This window comes from Acipenser ruthenus, chromosome 2, assembly GCF_902713425.1.
Source record: "Acipenser ruthenus chromosome 2, fAciRut3.2 maternal haplotype, whole genome shotgun sequence".
Lineage (NCBI taxonomy): Eukaryota > Metazoa > Chordata > Actinopteri > Acipenseriformes > Acipenseridae > Acipenser > Acipenser ruthenus.
In genome coordinates this window covers 7888011-7906532 of record NC_081190.1, presented here as the reverse complement: position 1 = coordinate 7906532, position 18522 = coordinate 7888011, and the positions used below count along the sequence as shown (strand labels likewise).

General features: G+C 40.0%; 1 protein-coding gene across 4 annotated transcripts in view; it reads right to left on the bottom strand.

The window, feature by feature from the left end:
- Window positions 1–7996, bottom strand: part of LOC117403529 (rho guanine nucleotide exchange factor 28-like) — a 107493-nt gene extending 99497 nt beyond the window's left edge. For 3 of the 4 annotated variants that reach the window (XM_034928517.2, XM_034928519.2, XM_034928523.2), the window contains exon 1: window positions 7637–7995. The gene's annotated coding sequence lies outside the window, so the exon portion shown is untranslated. Of the gene's footprint in view, window positions 1–7636 lie in introns of all 4 variants that reach the window. The other variant, XM_034928514.2, reaches the window with a different exon arrangement.
- Window positions 7997–18522: the final 10526 nt, after the last annotated feature.

Sequence of the window (18522 nt, the reverse complement as noted above, 5' to 3'; positions counted from 1 at the left end):
CTTTGTTATCCTAAGGAAAAATACTACTCAAACAATCGATAAACCTATCTGCCTTTTCCACATTTTGTAGTGTTACAACCTGGAATTAAAATGGATTTAATTAGGATTTTTTGTCACTGATCTACACAAAATAGTCCATAATGTCGAAGTGGGGAAAGAAATCTACATATTTTTCAAAATTATTTACAAATAAAAAACTGAAAAGTCTTAATTGCATAAGTATTCACCCCCTTTGTTGTGACACCCCTAAATAAGCTCTGGTGCAACCAGTTGCCTTCAGAAGTCACATAATTAGTTGAATGGAGTCCACCTGTGTGCAATTAAAGTATCACATGATCTCAGATTAAATACACCTGTTTCTGGAAGGCCCCAGAGTTTGTTAGAGAGCATATCTAAACAAACAGCATCATGAAGACCAAGGAGCTATCAAAACAAGTCCGGGATAAAGTTCTGGAGAAGCACCAATCAGGGTTGGGTTATAAAAAAATATCCCAAACTTTGAACATCCCCCGGAGCACCGTTAAATCCATTATTAAAAAATTGAAAGAATATGGCACAACCGCGACTCTGCCTAGAGAAGGCCGTCCACCAAAACTCAGTGACCAGGTAAGGAGGGCATTAGCAACCAAGAGGCCAATGGTAACTCTGAAGGAGCTGGAGAGATCCACAGCTGAGATGGGAGAAACCGTCCATGGGACAACTATAACCCGGATGCTCCACAAAGCTGGGCTTTATGGAAGAGTGGCGAGAAGAAAGCCATTGCTGAAAAAAACCCATATCAAATCCCGTTTGGATTTTGCCAAAAGGCATGTGGGAGACACAGCAAACATGTGGGAAAAGGTTATCTGGTCTGATGAGACCAAAATTGAACCTGAGAACACCATCCCCACGGTGAAGCATGGTGGTGGCAGCATCATGTTATGGGGATGCTTTTCATCGGCAGGGACTGGGAAACTGGTCAGGATTGAGGGCAAGATGGATGGAGCCAAATACAGGGAAATTCTAGAGGAAAACCTGTTTCAGTCTGCAAGAGACCTGGGACTGGGGCGGAGGTTCACCTTCCAGCAGGACAATGACCCTAAACACACAGCCAAAGCGACACTGGATTGGTTTAAAAACAAGAACCTGAATGCCTTAGAATGGCCCAGTCAAAGCCCAGACCTCAATCCGATTGAGAATCTGTGGCAAGACTTTAAAATTGCTGTTCACCAACGGTCCCCATCCAACTTGACAGAGCTTGAGCAATTTTGCCAAGAAGAATGGGCAAAAATTGCAGGATCCAGATGTGCAAAGCAAAAAGACTCAAAGCTGTAATTGCTGCCAAAGGTGCTTCTAGCAAGTATTGACTCAGGGGGGTGAATACTTATGCAACCAATAAATGTCTTTTTTTTGTTTAATTAACTTTTGTGTCACAATAAAAAAATATTTTGCACCTTCAAAGGGTTAAGTATGTTGTGTAAATAAAATGGTAAAAATCCCAATTAAATCCATTTTAATTCCAGGTTGTAACACTGCAAAATGTGGAAAAGTCCAAGGGGGGTATACTTACGCAAGGCACTGTATATATATATATATAAATTATCCACAGAGAAATGTTACATATTTGCAATATTATCTTCAAAAATACATTATCAACCCACATCCTGAAAATAAGAAGGACTCAATTCAAGCCTGAGCTTTGCCTACTTTAAAAGCACAACGCTGGTAAGGATGTCATTTATTCTAACATGTAGGTTTCATGTTTTAGAAAGGCAGTCAAGCAGTGATGCCACTGCTGTGAATAGGGAAGAAGTATCTTGCTACTTCATGAGGTTGAAACATAGGCTACGGTTTGTCTGATGGAAAGGAAACTATTGGCCATTAATACTAAGCCATTCACACTGGAACAAAACAGAAAGAAAGATGCATCTTTAAAACACAAAGTTTAGAGTTCAGTTTTCTCCTTGTTATTCTGCAGTAAAAAGGCAAGCCATTTTTTTCCTGTGTGTTTTTGTGTAAACAAGTCTACTCCCATTAAGCATCCCTCGAGCTGGATTTCCCTTTCCCTAAAGAGGCCCTTAATGGATCCTCTCTCGTACTTCCTGCACAAGAACACCCTAATATCAACACTCGCTGTCAGCACTCCATTATTCTCGAAAATAAACACTGCACTTTTGAATATTGTTAACAGTTCTCTTTTATCGTGTACTGTTCCTAACACATTCAAGACTGCTGTAGTAAAGCCTCTGCTCAAGAAACCCACCTTAGATCCCAATGTTCTTAGCAACTACAGGCCTATCTCCAATCTCCCATTCCTGTCTAAAGTCTTAGAAAGAGTAGTGGCTGAGCAACTGAACACATTTCTGGGAGTTCATAAGATATAGGAGACATTTCAGTCTGGGTTCAGATCTTCTCATAGCTCTGAGACAGCACTTATTAGAGTGGTTAATGATATGCTGTTATCCTCTGACATGGGCTCACCTTCGGTTCTTATATTATTAGATTTAAGTGCTGCATTCGACACTATTGATCATTCTGTTTTAATTGATCGCCTTAAAAATATGGTCAGATTGTCATGTTGTTCTCTGTCTTGGTTTCGATCCTATCTCTACAACAGGCTTCAATTTGTTAAAATTGAGGAGCAGACTTATTTTTTGTCAAAGGTTACATGTGGGGTCCCACAGGGCTCGATTTTTGGCCCAATTCTTTTTTCTTTGTATATGCTACCTTTAGGCAACATTATTTGTAGACATGAAGTTCATTTTCATTGCTACGCTGACAATACCCACTTACATCTATCTCTCAAATGGGGTGATATCTCTGCTGCAAATATCTGGAATAGCTGTCTTGCTGACATCAAAAATTGGATGTAAAAAAACTTTTTAGGGCTAAACTCAAAGGATAAAACAGGTAATGATTCTGTGATCTCAGAAACAACAAAATGATATGCATTTGTTTGATTTCGTCCTTGACGACTTCTCTCCTGAATTTAGAGTGGAAATGAGAAACTTGATCTGTGACCCAGATAATTCTTTTGAACCACATTAGAAATGGCACCAAAATCTCTTACTTTCATTCAAGAAATATCACCAATTTGAAAAGTATTCTTTCCCGACCAGAGGAGAGAGACTGGAGGCTGTGGCCACACAGGCACTCAGGATTTATTTACAAAGATTTACAATAACCAAAACAAAACACAGTAAAAACACAACTAGCAACACAAAAGTGGCCTGCAGCAGTTCGGCTGTGCAGTACACTATATAGGGAGATACAGGGACCCAGCCTCTGGAACTCAAAATATACCAGGGACCCAGCCTCTGCAACTCAAAATATACCAGGGACCCAGCCTCTGCAACTCAAAATATACCAGGGACCCAGCCTCTGGAACTCAAAATATACCAGGGACCCAGCCTCTGGAACTCAAAATATACCAGGGACCCAGCCTCTGCAACTCAAAATATACCAGGGACCCAGCCTCTGCAACTCAAAATATACCAGGGACCCAGCCTCTGGAACTCAAAATATACCAGGGACCCAGCCTCTGGAACTCAAAATATACCAGGGACCCAGCCTCTGCAACTCAAAATATACCAGGGACCCAGCCTCTGCAACTCAAAATATACCAGGGACCCAGCCTCTGGAACTCAAAATATACCAGGGACCCAGCCTCTGGAACTCAAAATATACCAGGGACCCAGCCTCTGCAACTCAAAATATACCAGGGACCCAGCCTCTGCAACTCAAAATATACCAGGGACCCAGCCTCTGGAACTCAAAATATACCAGGGACCCAGCCTCTGCAACTCAAAATATACCAGGGACCCAGCCTCTGCAACTCAAAATATACCAGGGACCCAGCCTCTGCAACTCAAAATATACCAGGGACCCAGCCTCTGGAACTCAAAATATACCAGGGACCCAGCCTCTGGAACTCAAAATATACCAGGGACCCAGCCTCTGCAACTCAAAATATACCAGGGACCCAGCCTCTGCAACTCAAAATATACCAGGGACCCAGCCTCTGCAACTCAAAATATACCAGGGACCCAGCCTCTGCAACTCAAAATATACCAGGGACCCAGCCTCTGCAACTCAAAATATACCAGGGACCCAGCCTCTGGAACTCAAAATATACCAGGGACCCAGCCTCTGGAACTCAAAATATACCAGGGACCCAGCCTCTGCAACTCAAAATATACCAGGGACCCAGCCTCTGCAACTCAAAATATACCAGGGACCCAGCCTCTGGAACTCAAAATATACCAGGGACCCAGCCTCTGGAACTCAAAATATACCAGGGACCCAGCCTCTGGAACTCAAAATATACCCGGGACCCAGTCTATGGAACTCTAATACACTGGGGTGGGATAGAATCCCCTAAATGAATCCCTGTCCTTATGGTGGTTATCCCGGTCTACACATGGTGAGAACTCGCTGGCTGCCTTGTTTGCTCACCCTGGTTAAACACACAGCCATGAGGGTTCTCCACCAATTCATCTCCAGGCTTGAAAAAGAACAAAGGAACTGGTTTCTCAGCTCCTCTTGTATAGCATGTGGCCAGGGCTAAATGACAACCAGTTAATCAATGAACACCTGGCCACCTTCCACACCTGTCTCATTACAAAGGAATTCTAATTCCCAGCCCTGCCATATCTAGCACAAACTTATGGATTTCAACTAACTTTATTTACAACCCAAACAAAAATACACTATTTATCAAGGGCAACTTACAATTGTTACAAGATATCACATTCTTTTTTTACATACAATTACCCATTTATACTGTTGGGTTTTTTTTACTGAAGCAATCTAGGTAAAGTACCTTGCTCAAGGGTACAACAGCAGTGTCCACCACCTGGGACTGAACCCACGACCCTCCGGTCAAGAGTCCAGAACCCTAACCACTACTCCACACTACTGCCATCAGGGGTCCTTTATGACTGGGCTTGAACTCTGATCTAAATCAGGGTCAGGCAGCTAACAATGACAACCTACAGGTCAACCAACAAGCCAACTCACCACTCCAGAGAAACCCTTTATTCCCCAGAACAAACAAGACAGGACACTTCCTCCACTGCCCATAACAGTCTCAAATTACCACCAGCATCAGAGGATTCCTCCACTTAGCATGCAGCATCAGTCCACCAAACCAGCATTCCAGAAGGACACCAACTGTTGCTATCTAGCAGAGGGGAAACGAAACCAAGAGGGGAAACCAACCTAGCTTTACTAACCTTACGCAGAAACATTCACAGTCTTACTGTATGTGGGAACTAAAACTGCAATATGATTAAACTCCACTGCAGCACCTAAATATACACCGGTATGTATTCATTTATAATGAATCTATACCACAGATCTGTATTTTCAATGTAGCTCTTATATAGTTCTTTGCTATCTTGTCCTATTTCTCTAACCCGGTGCATGTTGTATTTGTGAAAGCACATTGTTCCTGCACTTTCCAATGACATGGAAATGAGCCTTGTCCACAAAGGCAAATTATTGTTGGTAGTTTGAATTTCCTGTGTCTTTATACAAAGTAGCACTGTACATGCTACAACCAGAAAGCAATCAGAAAGCAATCAGCATAAATGTATGCAATGCAATCTCTTTCCCTCCTCCTCATAGTCCTCAACCCTTTTCAGTCTTTCCAGTACTGAATTTAGTGTTCACTTTAGTGATCATTTGCTTTCCTATGAGCAAGTCTGCCACTAATGTTTGTCTGCCCTACGAGCTTGCTGATCTTAACATCGCAAAATAAACAGCTTCTGCTACGGCCATTGTGTATGCATATATTTCATGGCCAAAAGGTGAAGCGTGTCCAACTGCGAAGTGAGATGGATAGTGGGATGGAGGTGTGCTGAAGAAGCCTTTTTATTTATCTGACCCTGTACAACAGCTTTGAACTGGGTTAATTGAGAAACTACAAATGAACATGCAGGTACCTGTTGTACAGCTGCAGGGGCTTGCCTTGTAAAACTGTCCCTGCCTCTTCCAAGTAAACACAGCATTGTGAAGAGCTGAGAATCCTTTACTGGATTACTGGAGAATCCTGTGTTGGCTTTTTACTGGAGAATCCCGTGTTGGCTTTTGCTTCTATGGTTTATACTCCCCACACTTCCCTTCACTTTCTCGAAATAGGGAAGTACTTGTAATGTTTTGTAATCTCTACTCTGATTATAAAACACTGTGATATGCATTGGTTCCAAACACACCTACTGTTATCTGTCTTTCTATTATTTAAATAACAGAGGGAAATAAATGGTTTGCAGGGCGCTTGCCAAGGACTCAATGAAGTTCAGTAGTCTAAAGTTTAGGAAATTCCCTGTCGTACTTTTTTAAAACCCGGAATGACAGTCCACGTTGACGTGTTTTCTTTTTGCTTGATAAGGTGTAAGGAGCATGTGCCTGGATCAGGGAAAGAGGTACTGCATGATTTGGGGTTGAAACCTCGCGTTCCAGTCTTCGAGTCGGGAGCGTTAATGAAGCCACGCTTCACCTTTTGCACATACAGTATATGCAAACACAATGGCCGTAGCAGAAGCTTTTTATTTTGCGATGTTAAGATTAACAAGCTCGCTGGTCAGACAAACATTTTGCAAACGTTAGTGGTAGACTTATAGGAAAACCTGAAAGCAAACGATCGAGTTAAAAGTATACACTAAATTCAGTAATGCAAAGACTGAAAAGGGTTGAAATTGAAATACATGAGGGAATATAATATTTGCTACATCCACTCTGAGGACGATGAGGAGGAGGGAAAGAGATTGCATTGCATACATTTATGCTGATTGCTTTCTGGTTGTCAAACACTCTCGTTGTAGCATACACAGTGCTACTTTGTATAAAGACACAGGAAATTCCAAGTACCAAAAATAATTTGCACAAAAGATCTGCTTTTGGGTGGGGGTATCTCACCTTACACAATGAGCATCGAGATAGCCAATAACACACAGTGCATCAATAAAACACAAAGCGAGGCTTAAAATGTTCCATTCACTAAACGCTGCAGAAAAATATACATGTCGAAGAAATACAAAGAAAACTAGCAAATATATAGTCAATAAGTTATATAATAGCCTGCTGTTCACAACCCTACAGAGTTCCCTTAACCACCAAAAATGTTTACTTGCAATTCTGTACAGTATTACAAGACAATACAATTGGCAACTGTACGCAACAAAAATGCCTTAATTTCGTTTAATAATTGACGTAATAATAATAAACTAATAATAATAATAATAATAATAATAATAATAATAATAATAATAATAATAACTATTATTATTATTTATTATTATTATGGCTTATTGTATCTTTAGGATAATACGTGGGTGTCAGCATTTATTTTCTGCAGTGACAAGTGGTCGTTGCCGTGTCTAAAAACCAAAATGTGTACACTTCAAAAAATGTAATCGCGCTGTATTAGCTCTGCTCGCCTAAACGCGTTTATCTATGCCATTATGTTTTCGATCCCTGAGAACACGGAACAGATGCAGTGAAATGTATTAGCTACGCCGGTTGTGTTAAGATCTTTTCACGTCTTACATAATTTAAGCACTTGGAAAAGAGCCTAGCAACAAGTGAAAAAAGATGCAGAGTTCACAGCTACAAACTGAAACACGTTAACTGCAGTACAGACACAGAAACACGTTACCTCAATCCACACGGCAGCGAAGCATTCAAGTCGTGTTGCAAAGCGATTTAAAACTCAGACATCCTTCTCAGTCAGCAGGGTAGTGCAATCGCAAAAACCAGAAGAACCAACCAAAAAAAAACATAAATATAAACAAAATACAATAAATTTGCTACAAGAGCAACGCGGTATAATTCTTCTTGGTTTCTGCCTCTTCTGGAACTTCGGGTCTGTGTTCAAGTAGGCGGTATCTTTCTTCAGCTGGATGCAGGTTCGCTGAAACACCGGCGTGCCAAAGGCTGCGTGAGCCTCTCTAACTGCTCTTCAGCCTGCCCTCTCTTTCTTACACAGGCTTAGCAGTGAGTGATGTGTTGCAGGGAACCAACAGATCACATGGACAGCCGCACAATAACACGGTCACATGTTCACACAGAAACCTGAACGCACATCACACAGCTGAAAGACGAAGGGAGAGGTTTAGCCCTTCGACTTGGTGTACTACTGCAGATAAGTGGTAGCAAAAATTGCTCGTTATGCATTTACTTAGTACCGGTACGTTATGGAATAACAGCGTTTATTATTTAAAAAAACATACTTCATAGATTACAAAATAACCACCTAGTCATGCTGCACTTGGTTATAGCTGAACACCCAGGAGTTTCCCAGCCCTCTTAAAGTAAATCAAAGTGAAACTGTTACTATTATTATTTTTATTATTTTGATGAAAACTTGCTGTTTTGTTTTTGTGTTGTTTGACAACATTTTCAAAAGACTTTCACCAGCTTTGTGTCTGCTACCACACTGCCAGTAGTGTCTTGCAATGTATTATACCATGCTGATAATCCATACAGAAGCTGCCTGTCTGTCCTGATCTGAGTGACGGTAGAAAGAGTTTGGGTGGGATTTCTGTAGAAAATGATGTCACAAACAAGAAGTGTCTTGTAAATTGCAGGCTTTCGTGAAGAAAGTCTTTAATTTTCAAGTGCCTTATCGAAATTTAATTTAACAAAATCTAAAATATTGTAACAGGCGGCAGCACAAAGAAATATCCATAGAAAGTGTCCTGAGGGCATCAGATGATCTTAATGGATAGGTATTGGGTTAGGGTTAGGTTTTAGGGCTGGGGTTGCTTAAGGTTAGGGTCAGGGTGAGTTGATTCGGTAGTATGCCAGTGTCACCTTGACAGGCGGAGGGGTGCTCTGGGGTGGGGGAAGGGCTGTCTGCGTGGATGTGTTGAGTTTGTGGATGATGCTGACTTGCTGTTGGCTGCCTAATAAAACTGCATTGTACCTGAAAGCTTTGGTGTGTCTCTCCAGTGATTGCTGTGCTCGCTACAATATACAAACATTCTTATTTACATTCAAAATACAGTATAAAGCACCTGTTTTGTTTGTGTTATAAAAGATGAGAAGTAACCCTAACTGTTTAGAGGGAACCAAGCTTTAATCAGAGATACCCCTAGCACCACCAAACTGTATATAAACCTGTGTTTAGAATTTCAGGTTGGGGTCAGTTCAGGTCGCATCCAGGTAGGTCACTCATACAGTATCAGTGTGTCCTATTTTAAAGTACTGAGTATTGGGTAATTGATATGTTCTGAGATACAAAGAACATTAACACTATATAGCATGCAGCAGAGCACTGCAAAGTGTATGCTTACCGCTTTCTTCCGTTTTTGAATGACATTGTTCATGTAAACTGTAATAGACTGTCTATGTGCAGTATTAATGAACGCTGTTTAATCTAAACAATACCAAGAAATATATTTGAGTAAACAGGCATGTTTGTCCTATCAACACGGTTTTATGCTTGTTGTCACTTTGTGTGCTCAGTCTCTTTGAAGTGATATTAAAATGTTTTGATTATACTCTAAAGCAGTGGTACTCAACTCTGGCCCTCAGTCCAGGTTTTTACTCCAAGCAGGTTCTAATGTAGTTAATTGAAGCTGCTGATAGGCAATTAACTAATTGAGGACCTGGTTATATCAACACCTTAAACTCACACCTTGCAGTTAGGCAGAGGCACAGCTCTGTTGGTTTTCCCTATCTCCAATATACTCTAATGCAAGTTGCCAACAGTCACCTGACCCTACAAACAGGTTTTTATTGGATGAATCGCATTCTTTTTTTTTCACAGAGGAGGCCAGCCTCCCCTGTGTGTCCGGTGTACTGTCATGTAATGATGCTTGTGCTGAGCATGTGCGAGTCATGGGATAGCTAATGGTGCCTCAGACAACACCCCACCCAACTGCACAACTTTTGTAAGAAGTCAATAATGAAAAACAGTATTTAGATACCAGACAGTGTTATTGAAAACTGTTATTTAAAGCAAAATGGAGAATGTGGTAGATCAACTGGTATTGGGCCAAACTCGAATTGATAACGTTCTAGATGAAAGCTCTCGAATTAAAGTTGCAAAACACAATGAAACTGTAAGAAAAAACAGGGCTATTTTAAAACGCTTGATTGATGGAATACGTAAAGTAGCAGTATATTTTATAATATAATACTTCAAATTCGCAATGTGTGGAGAAAATGCGATTCATTGACCTACTAAATTCTGACAAGTTTGCTACAATGAGTAGGGAATTTCCAGATGAAGCATTTGATTCCCTGAACAGAGTATATGGACGATTCTTTGACATGTATTGCTTAAAAACAGAGCTACACGTTTTTTTACCCGGACAGGGAGCTGTAAGGTGAGAGTGGCAAAATTGCAGATCTGCTGCGGTACTACAAAGATCACAGTCTGACAAAGCTATGCACCAGCTTTACAAGCTGATTTCTTTAGTAATGACAAGAGGTGCAACTTCAGCTGGTGTGGAAAGGAGCTTCTCCTGTTTCAAGAGACTAAAAAGTTATACCAGAAACACAATGGGACAAGAACGACTAAAGAACTTGGCGATTCTGTATATTGAGAAGGGAATCATGAAGGCACTGCAGAAGAATTCCCTCTGGCATGATTGTGTCATTGACCATTTCGCATCTCAGAGGAGAGGATAGACTTTATTTACAAGTAAAGGTAAGACAACTGTTGAACTGACAGCTTTAATCTTTTTTTTCCGTAAAATAGTCATTTCCGCTATCTTTCTGTTATTAACTATTTTGATACCGTAATTTTGTTTATGTAATTAAGTATGGAAGGCCATTTCCGCCAGTATATTAATTCCAGTGTGTTTGTGTGTTCAGTTTATGGTACTTTGTTTATGGTTTTATGTGGTTAGTGTCACTTATGTTTGGGCTGTCATGGTCTACCACCAGATGTCACATCTTTATTTAAAAATGTTTTTGATGTTTTTTTATCGCCGGTTTTTCGTTGCTTCGGTTGTATTTTCGTTACTTTTGTAATTTTTTTTAAAAAATTGTAAAAAATAAATCTTTGGAAAACAAGTCTATTACCTCTTAAAGTTTCGTAATTCGAATGTGCCTCCTATGTGTGTCAAGTGACCAGCTGCCACAGTCCTGGTTGGAATAAAGACCAGGACTGGAATAGATCTTGAGGGCCAGAGTTGAGTGCCACTGCTCTAAATAATAGGACACTACACATGAAATGTCTTTTTTTGTAATTCACTTCAATGATTGGAGTTCCTAAAGGCTGGCACACGTGTACTCATCATCAGCTGCCAGGCACAGCAATGATAGTTTAATAGATTATGAATCTTGCTAATGGATAATTACACACTTAGCACCTAATTCAGTGATCTTTTAAGCAAGAGGGACATATTTATTTTGCAATATACAAAGTGAATGTGGAGCAATATCTATTGAGATTGTATTAACCCTTTAGTGTCCTGGGTATGCTCCCATACCTATTTAATGCCTGTTTGCTCAATGTCAAACATATTGGACACTGCGCAGCAAAGGGTTAACTTTTAATGCAGGGGAAGTACTGTTTGCATAATGGGGTCTGTAAACCTGGTTTTCCCATCACTATAGTCATGTAGTTATGTTAATGAATGGGTAAAACATCCCTACTTTCCAGTTTTAAATCGCATGTGTTTATTATTTAATTGGATTGTTTCGTTAAGGTACTGTGTGTTTTTCAGTGCCCAGTCTTGTGAGTGTGCTGAGCGTTGGGGGCTGCTTCAGTATATAATCAGGGCAGTAGGCTGTAGGAACAGCTTGAGTTGGGAGCTGTTCCATGACTGGCATACGTACTATTAAACAGGCTGATAGAAGTGCTGCGAAATAAAACAGCTGACAAGCTTGCCTGCTACTGGGTTGTCTTTTTCTGTATCAGGGGAAGCTGTGTCTCCCCTTGAAGCCTGAGACATGAGGACTGTGAAATATTCAGTTTATTTTGTCAGCAAACAATAAATGTCTTGGCTGCATGCGATTTTCATGATTACCTGTGTGTGTCTCAGCTACCCTATCACACTCATCCTGTTCTGTAGTTGACAATAGGACTCTCTACATAAACGTTGTCCTTTAATTGCAAGAATGGTGGAGTCCATTTTACTTTTACTGTAAATTGTGCATGGTCTCCATTGACTGTCACCATGGTGATAATTACTGGTATTGTAGTCAAACAGAAGCTCTTTAACACAGTAATAAACCAGAGGGCACAGGTGTTAGAAAGCCTGTACCTACCTAGACCACGTCAAGCTTTACTTCCTGACAGCTTCCTAACCCCTTGAACAGCCTGCAGCGCTGCTCTGCAGGGCTGGGGCTGGCTGCTAGCTGCATAGTGTGGCTCACTCCCCTCTGAGCCAATACTTCATCAATGCCTCCAGGACAATGAACTGCTGGAGAAGTCATCTTTGAGATGAGACTTTAAAATGGGACGTGAAAGTTTCTCTCGTTTAAAAAAGAGCGTCAGCCCTAACCATACCTGTCTTTGAATATCTGCCTAGAGAAAGTCCCCTTGGCCCAGTTTCATGTGTTGAGGTTAAACTTAAGAAACTAAGCACACTGGAGAATGCGCTCCTGGCATTTTGAAGTGACGGATGATTGACAATCTTAACGCTGCGGGGCGATTACACAGTGTTTTATCTGTACATGATGTATTGTGGCATGTGCAGTACCATAGTGTGGTTTATGATCAGGTATAACATGCAGTAACACATCTTTTCTTTGAATGGTAATGCACTGGTACATTGAATACCTTGTTTGTGGTGACTAATATATTGGAAAGATTTGAATTGTTTTTCTAGGTCTAGTAAAGGGGTGCCTGGTGACAGTTCAACGTTTTCCTTTCCCATGCAAAATGCAAAAGGCGTGCTGATGCGTATCCAGCTTGCAGACTGCGTGAATCATTAACATTATTAATACAATGCAAAGCTGAATAACTTTTTCTATAAATCAGTAACATCCGTGTGGTGGTGATGATGAGCCCTGGTCATCCTGGACAAGCAAAATTCTCAAAATGATCATTCTGAAGTTTGCCCCAATTTTCACTGAAAAGAAGACAGAAAAGAAACTGAATCTCATAGAGCAGTGATGCACAGCTCAAGACCCATTCCAATCCAGATCTGTATCCAAACAGGTCCTTAATTAGTTAACTGAACCCACTTCCTGGCTGTACACGGATGAAGGCGCTAGCAGAATCCATTGCCCAGTCCTATCATTTTTGTGCTTTGAAGTAAAGTGTAAACTATGCGTTTTAGGAAAAGCTTAGTTAATCGGCCAGTGTGTGTAACCTGTGTTCACCACATCAAAGCATCATTCCGTGTGGTGAAGTTGAGGAGGATTCGAGTGGTCAGATAAGGAAAGTTGCCCAGCTGGTGGATTAAGGCTGGTGTTTCTGTAGTGTCAGCCCTTTGTTTTGTGCATGACAACCCATTACTTCCCAAGAGCTGTCTTGTCTGGGGGTGTAAGATCAGATAAAGACTTTGACATTGTGTCTGCACATGCAGTGAATAGTACCTCCATGCACAGTAGTCTGTTCAAGGAATTCAGCTGAATTCATGGTTGTTGTGCAGGCAGGTTTCAGACTGACAGTGTTTGTGTTTACACATTTGACACTAGCTCTATGTGTACTCTATAAACTAAATCTAGCTTTATTTACAAAATACTCTTTCCACATTTATGCAATCACACGGTGTGCAAAGGGCATCATTTGTTAAAAAAGAACAAAATTGTATTTAGTATTTTTTTTTTCTATGACTTGACCCGGCATGCTTTTTCTGATCTCTATTTTTCCATCCCTGTGGTTTCCTGTTATATACCAGATATTTATTCAAATAACAATGCACAATTTTTATTCTATTCAACACCTCTTCCTCCCTTCTGTTCTTACATCTATAATCAGGCTTTCAAAATTGGTTCAGATGTTAGATATATTAGCTGTCTGTCAAAAACCCGCTGACATTTTTGAGCCAATGGGAAAGCTTTTACTATATGGTTTGACCAGTAGATGATAGTCAGAGGCGGAGTTTGTGAAACCAATTAGTGGCTGTAAATAGAGAGTTGTAGGAAGAGGAAATCATTATTTATGTCCAGATATATCAGTTCCTCAAGGAGCAGAAATATCAAAGACCTACTTTAATACATATTCAATTCCACAATCCCAGCTCAGTCAGCAGCGAATACATGACCTTGTCTTTTTTAGTTTTCTTTTAAATGCATAAAGTCAGTAAAATGAAATACCTGTATACAGTTTACAAGCTCAACCCTATTACTATACTAATATACTATACTATACTAATAATATAACAAAATATAACCGGTAATATTGATAAATAAGACCAGTGTTTTTGTGTGGTGAGTGAAATTAAAAATCACGGCTGTAGCTTTCTATGCCTTTAGAAAATCGCCATTGTGTTCATGCCATGCGATATTCTGTGATGTACTCACAGCACAAATGAAAAAAGATGTTGTTTTGACCTTATTAAAATGCAATAGCCCTGCTCCTCACCTCTCACATTACACATTGATATCGCTCCAGGGTTGTATGTGCATCGTGTTCTTGCATATTCTCGCATTCTTGCTTCCTTGTATCAGTTATACAATAAATGAAAATCACTTTTTACAGCACAGTGACAAAAAGCTTAGAACTTCAATAAAAAAGGACTTTGCTTTGAGATATTCATCTTATTGGATGTACAGTAATTTGCATACTATAGTTGTATAGACTTCTGTCAGGAAACAAGAAATTGTGGGTTTTAGTTCCCTTTAAATGCAAAGGAACTGAAATCCCTTGAGTGGGAGCATAATAAAGCAATGAGTACTGGTTAACATTCACACAAATACAGGCCAGACACCTTATATACTGGGGTAGACATAGTCAAGGTTTAATATCCCTATACAATTGTATTGGACTTGTCACACCAAAGAGCTTTGTGTCACAGAAGTGTCCCGGTATAGCATTGCAATTTGAAAATAAGAATTGTCAGAAATGAGACCTTTAAGTCTGGATTATCCCTTGCCAACCAGCACAGTATTTCCCTCAGTGTAGTTTCTAATTATTGGCATTCTGCCTTATATTTGTTGCTCCTTTACCTGGTAAACTATTCCATGTATGTATTACTCTCTGCGTAAAGGGTATTGCTTCCTACCTTCTGTTCAGTTGCCTGTACGCAATGATCAGTAGATGAGTTAAAAGCAGGATTAAAGGGATACTTGGTACTTAACAATCATAATCTTTTTTGTAAATCATTATTTACATACATAACAGAAAAAAATCGCGTTTCAGCCATAAATAGTTTTTCCCCTTTCTAGCAAAAAAGCAGGCCCTGATGGCAATAAATGTTGATGTTTTTGCTGTGTCGTTTATGTTGTGGAATTTACCCCTGTTTACGCGCTTGTGAAAAGGTTGACACGTAATAAAATGACCACGTTCACAGCATCAGTGTTGACGCTTGGTACCACCAGGTAGATGTTGTGTACATGTCTGCTTCTCTATCTCTCAATCCAAACATGCCCAGATGCTCCCTAAACAAGGGGGCTTATTAGAATGAACGGGATTATCAGCAAACTCCTGTTTATGTTCTATACAGAGAATGCATCAGTGATGTTAGCTCTTTAGGGCATTAACCACAGTGATGTTAGCATTACTTGAAAATGACGCCAAAATGAAACACATGTGTTGGTTTGTGGTCCATTATACCCACATCCTAAAAAAAATTGGTATGCATGAATGGAGAATCATCTGTTCTTCAAAAACATTTCATTAAGCAAGACGCCCCTCAAGTTATTGGTACCATTTATTGCCCAATACAGAATGATTGGGTGGGATATTTGTTTTTCCATTTTACCCTCAAAATATGCCAAAAAGGGTTCTGATCTCTTATTGTCAAAACAAAATCTTGATGCAGATGACTAATTACTGCAACAGTTGTGTTAGACTGAAGAACCCCAAACCAAACCATTAGCAGCACACAATGGAGAATACATCATGCACACAGGTACTGATACCTTACCAAAACCAAACCATTAGCAGCACACAATGGAGAATACATCATGCACACAGGTACTGATACCCTTCCACTGTAATTCCATTTTTACGTCAAAATATTAAAATAGAACTTACACTTATATACCTAATTTCATCATTCATGATCCCAAGGCACTTCACAATACAACTGTAAGAATAAAACGTCATGATGGAATTCATAAACAAAATAAACAAAAATAAATAAATAATAATAATAATAACAAACCCCAGACCCATCCCACTCAGTCATGAAATCCCCAGGCATCAAGTCCAATTGACCATGGTAAACTATGACACAAACCAGAATGATCAAGTGTGTTTTTAGTTTGTACTTGAAGTGTCGGTGCAATACAACTGAAAGTGCAGCCACCGAAAGTGGCCTGTTTAAATCTCACTGAAGAGCACATCCTCGGCTGATCTGAGCTGGACCCCAGGGATGCAAGGGGTTAAGAGCTGAGCGAGGTAAGGAAGAGATGGACTGCATAGGCATGATAACCAGGGAATAAATACCATTGTAGTTGCCCTTGAACCCCTTAGTATTGAACCATTGCTTTGTCAGTGTAGTGCCACTGAAGATCATTGGGTAAGGAAGACCCTTTTAAAAATGTTTACTTCAGTATATCATGGAAAAAGTGTAGTGAGTTACATGGTGTATGGTAAACGACCTTGGCAAGCCATGGAACAGCTCGGTAAATGCATAGTAAAAGCATGGTAAACTGCAAACTGACCACGGTAAGCTACAGTATAAGGCATGTTGTTCTATGAATTTGGCAGAGGGATGTTCATTTTTGTAATAACTGCTCAACAGCAGCTGACAAAGCAGCAATAAAACGTCAATTGTGCAAAGCAAAGGGTGATTCCTTATTGAAATGGCATTTGTGTTTTGCCCCATGTGTCATACAAGCATGTGCAAAGTGTCAGGTTTCTAATTGCTTTTCATCTCACTGTCATCGGCTACCACAAAAGCCTTTGAAAATCCACTATTTCATATGGAAGAAGTTTAGCAGCTTAAAAGTAGCACTTGAAAATCATCAGTCAAGGTTTGTTAGGTTATGGGCTGGGTAAAAAAAAACAAGTTTCCTCCAGGACACTGCTGACAATGTTATAAAGCACGGAATTGAAGGCAATTCCTCAAATTGAAAAGCCATTAAATCTGTCCCAAACTGTTTCCTCTTTTCTTTTACAAACGACAACATGTTTCAGTAACTTCCTATTAAAATGAATGGTAAATGTTTGTGAAATGTTCAGTGAGGGCTTACACCCTGTGTTAAGTCAGTGTAATTGCTGTGCTGTTTGCTCTAACCTCAGTTGCATGCTGATGTCAGTGCTCAGCACATTTTTGGCTGGCTGCATTCCTCAGACAAATTTGTTTTCCAGCCTGATCTGAAAAATGAAGAACAATACAATGTGGTCTGCAACATTAACCACTGTTAGCACTGTTAGTGTGAGTGTTTCAGCTCACTTATAAGATGTGGCTTAGAGAGAATGCCAGGAACTTTTGCCAACCGCTGGGCTTATTCCACTTGACGCTACTCTGTTCAGATGGCAGTTTGTGCAGTCGTTCCAGAAACCTGCTTAAACATGCAGTTTGCATCATTGGCCTCAAACAGGCCCAGATCTGAACAGTAGACCTGATTTTTCATATCTCAATGAAACATTGTTGGGAAATATGCATATAACTTAAAACATTAAAAAAACAACAAATAATGGGAATGCTCAATTCTGTATTTTAAAATAGAATATTACAATAGACCAATACATTGAAACAAATTAAATTCTATCATTTATTGGACTACGCTTATGGTAAAATGGAACCACCGGGCCAAAATGTTGAGCTGTATTGTAATTTATTTTATCCAGGGGTTAATATCCACACACGTTATCATAGTGTATCGTTATTATCGACAAGGTGTACAGGAAATTCTTAGATCCTCCAATCCTAATCCTAGGTGGAATGGCTGCAGGATATTGCAGACCGGTCCCCAGCACATGACTTATCCTCCAGCATGTCTGAACATGTTATAGATATCCACTGTGCCTCAGGATCCCAAGGAACGGCTGCACTTCAGAACAGGAAAAAGCCTTCATTGGCTAGGCCAGCATTCACATTAGAAGTTCAGAGTACATTCTGGCAAGCTGCTCCTCTATCAGCACCAGCTTTGTCACCACTGCCCCTTTAAAACTGATTTGTTTATTTATTCATTTAAATAACTTCAGATAAATGGACTGGGATAAAGCTCCTGATATAGATACTGTACAAAAGTGAAAGAAACTGCCAAAAATAATATCAATTTATAAACGAAAACCCAATAGAAATAAGAAAAGGTTCCAGTCCAGAGCTCCCTTGAAAGGCCTACAGCCAGAAAGGTTAATTGTTGCACTTTAAATGAGGTGGAAGCTCCTATCGTCCACTCCTATACTTTATTAAAACCCTCTGCTCAGCCTTGAATACACTGGTGTTGAAGGGCATCAGTTCTACATTAACGCAGCACAAACATTTCTCTGACGCTCTGAAGGTCAAACAGCAGCTTCTT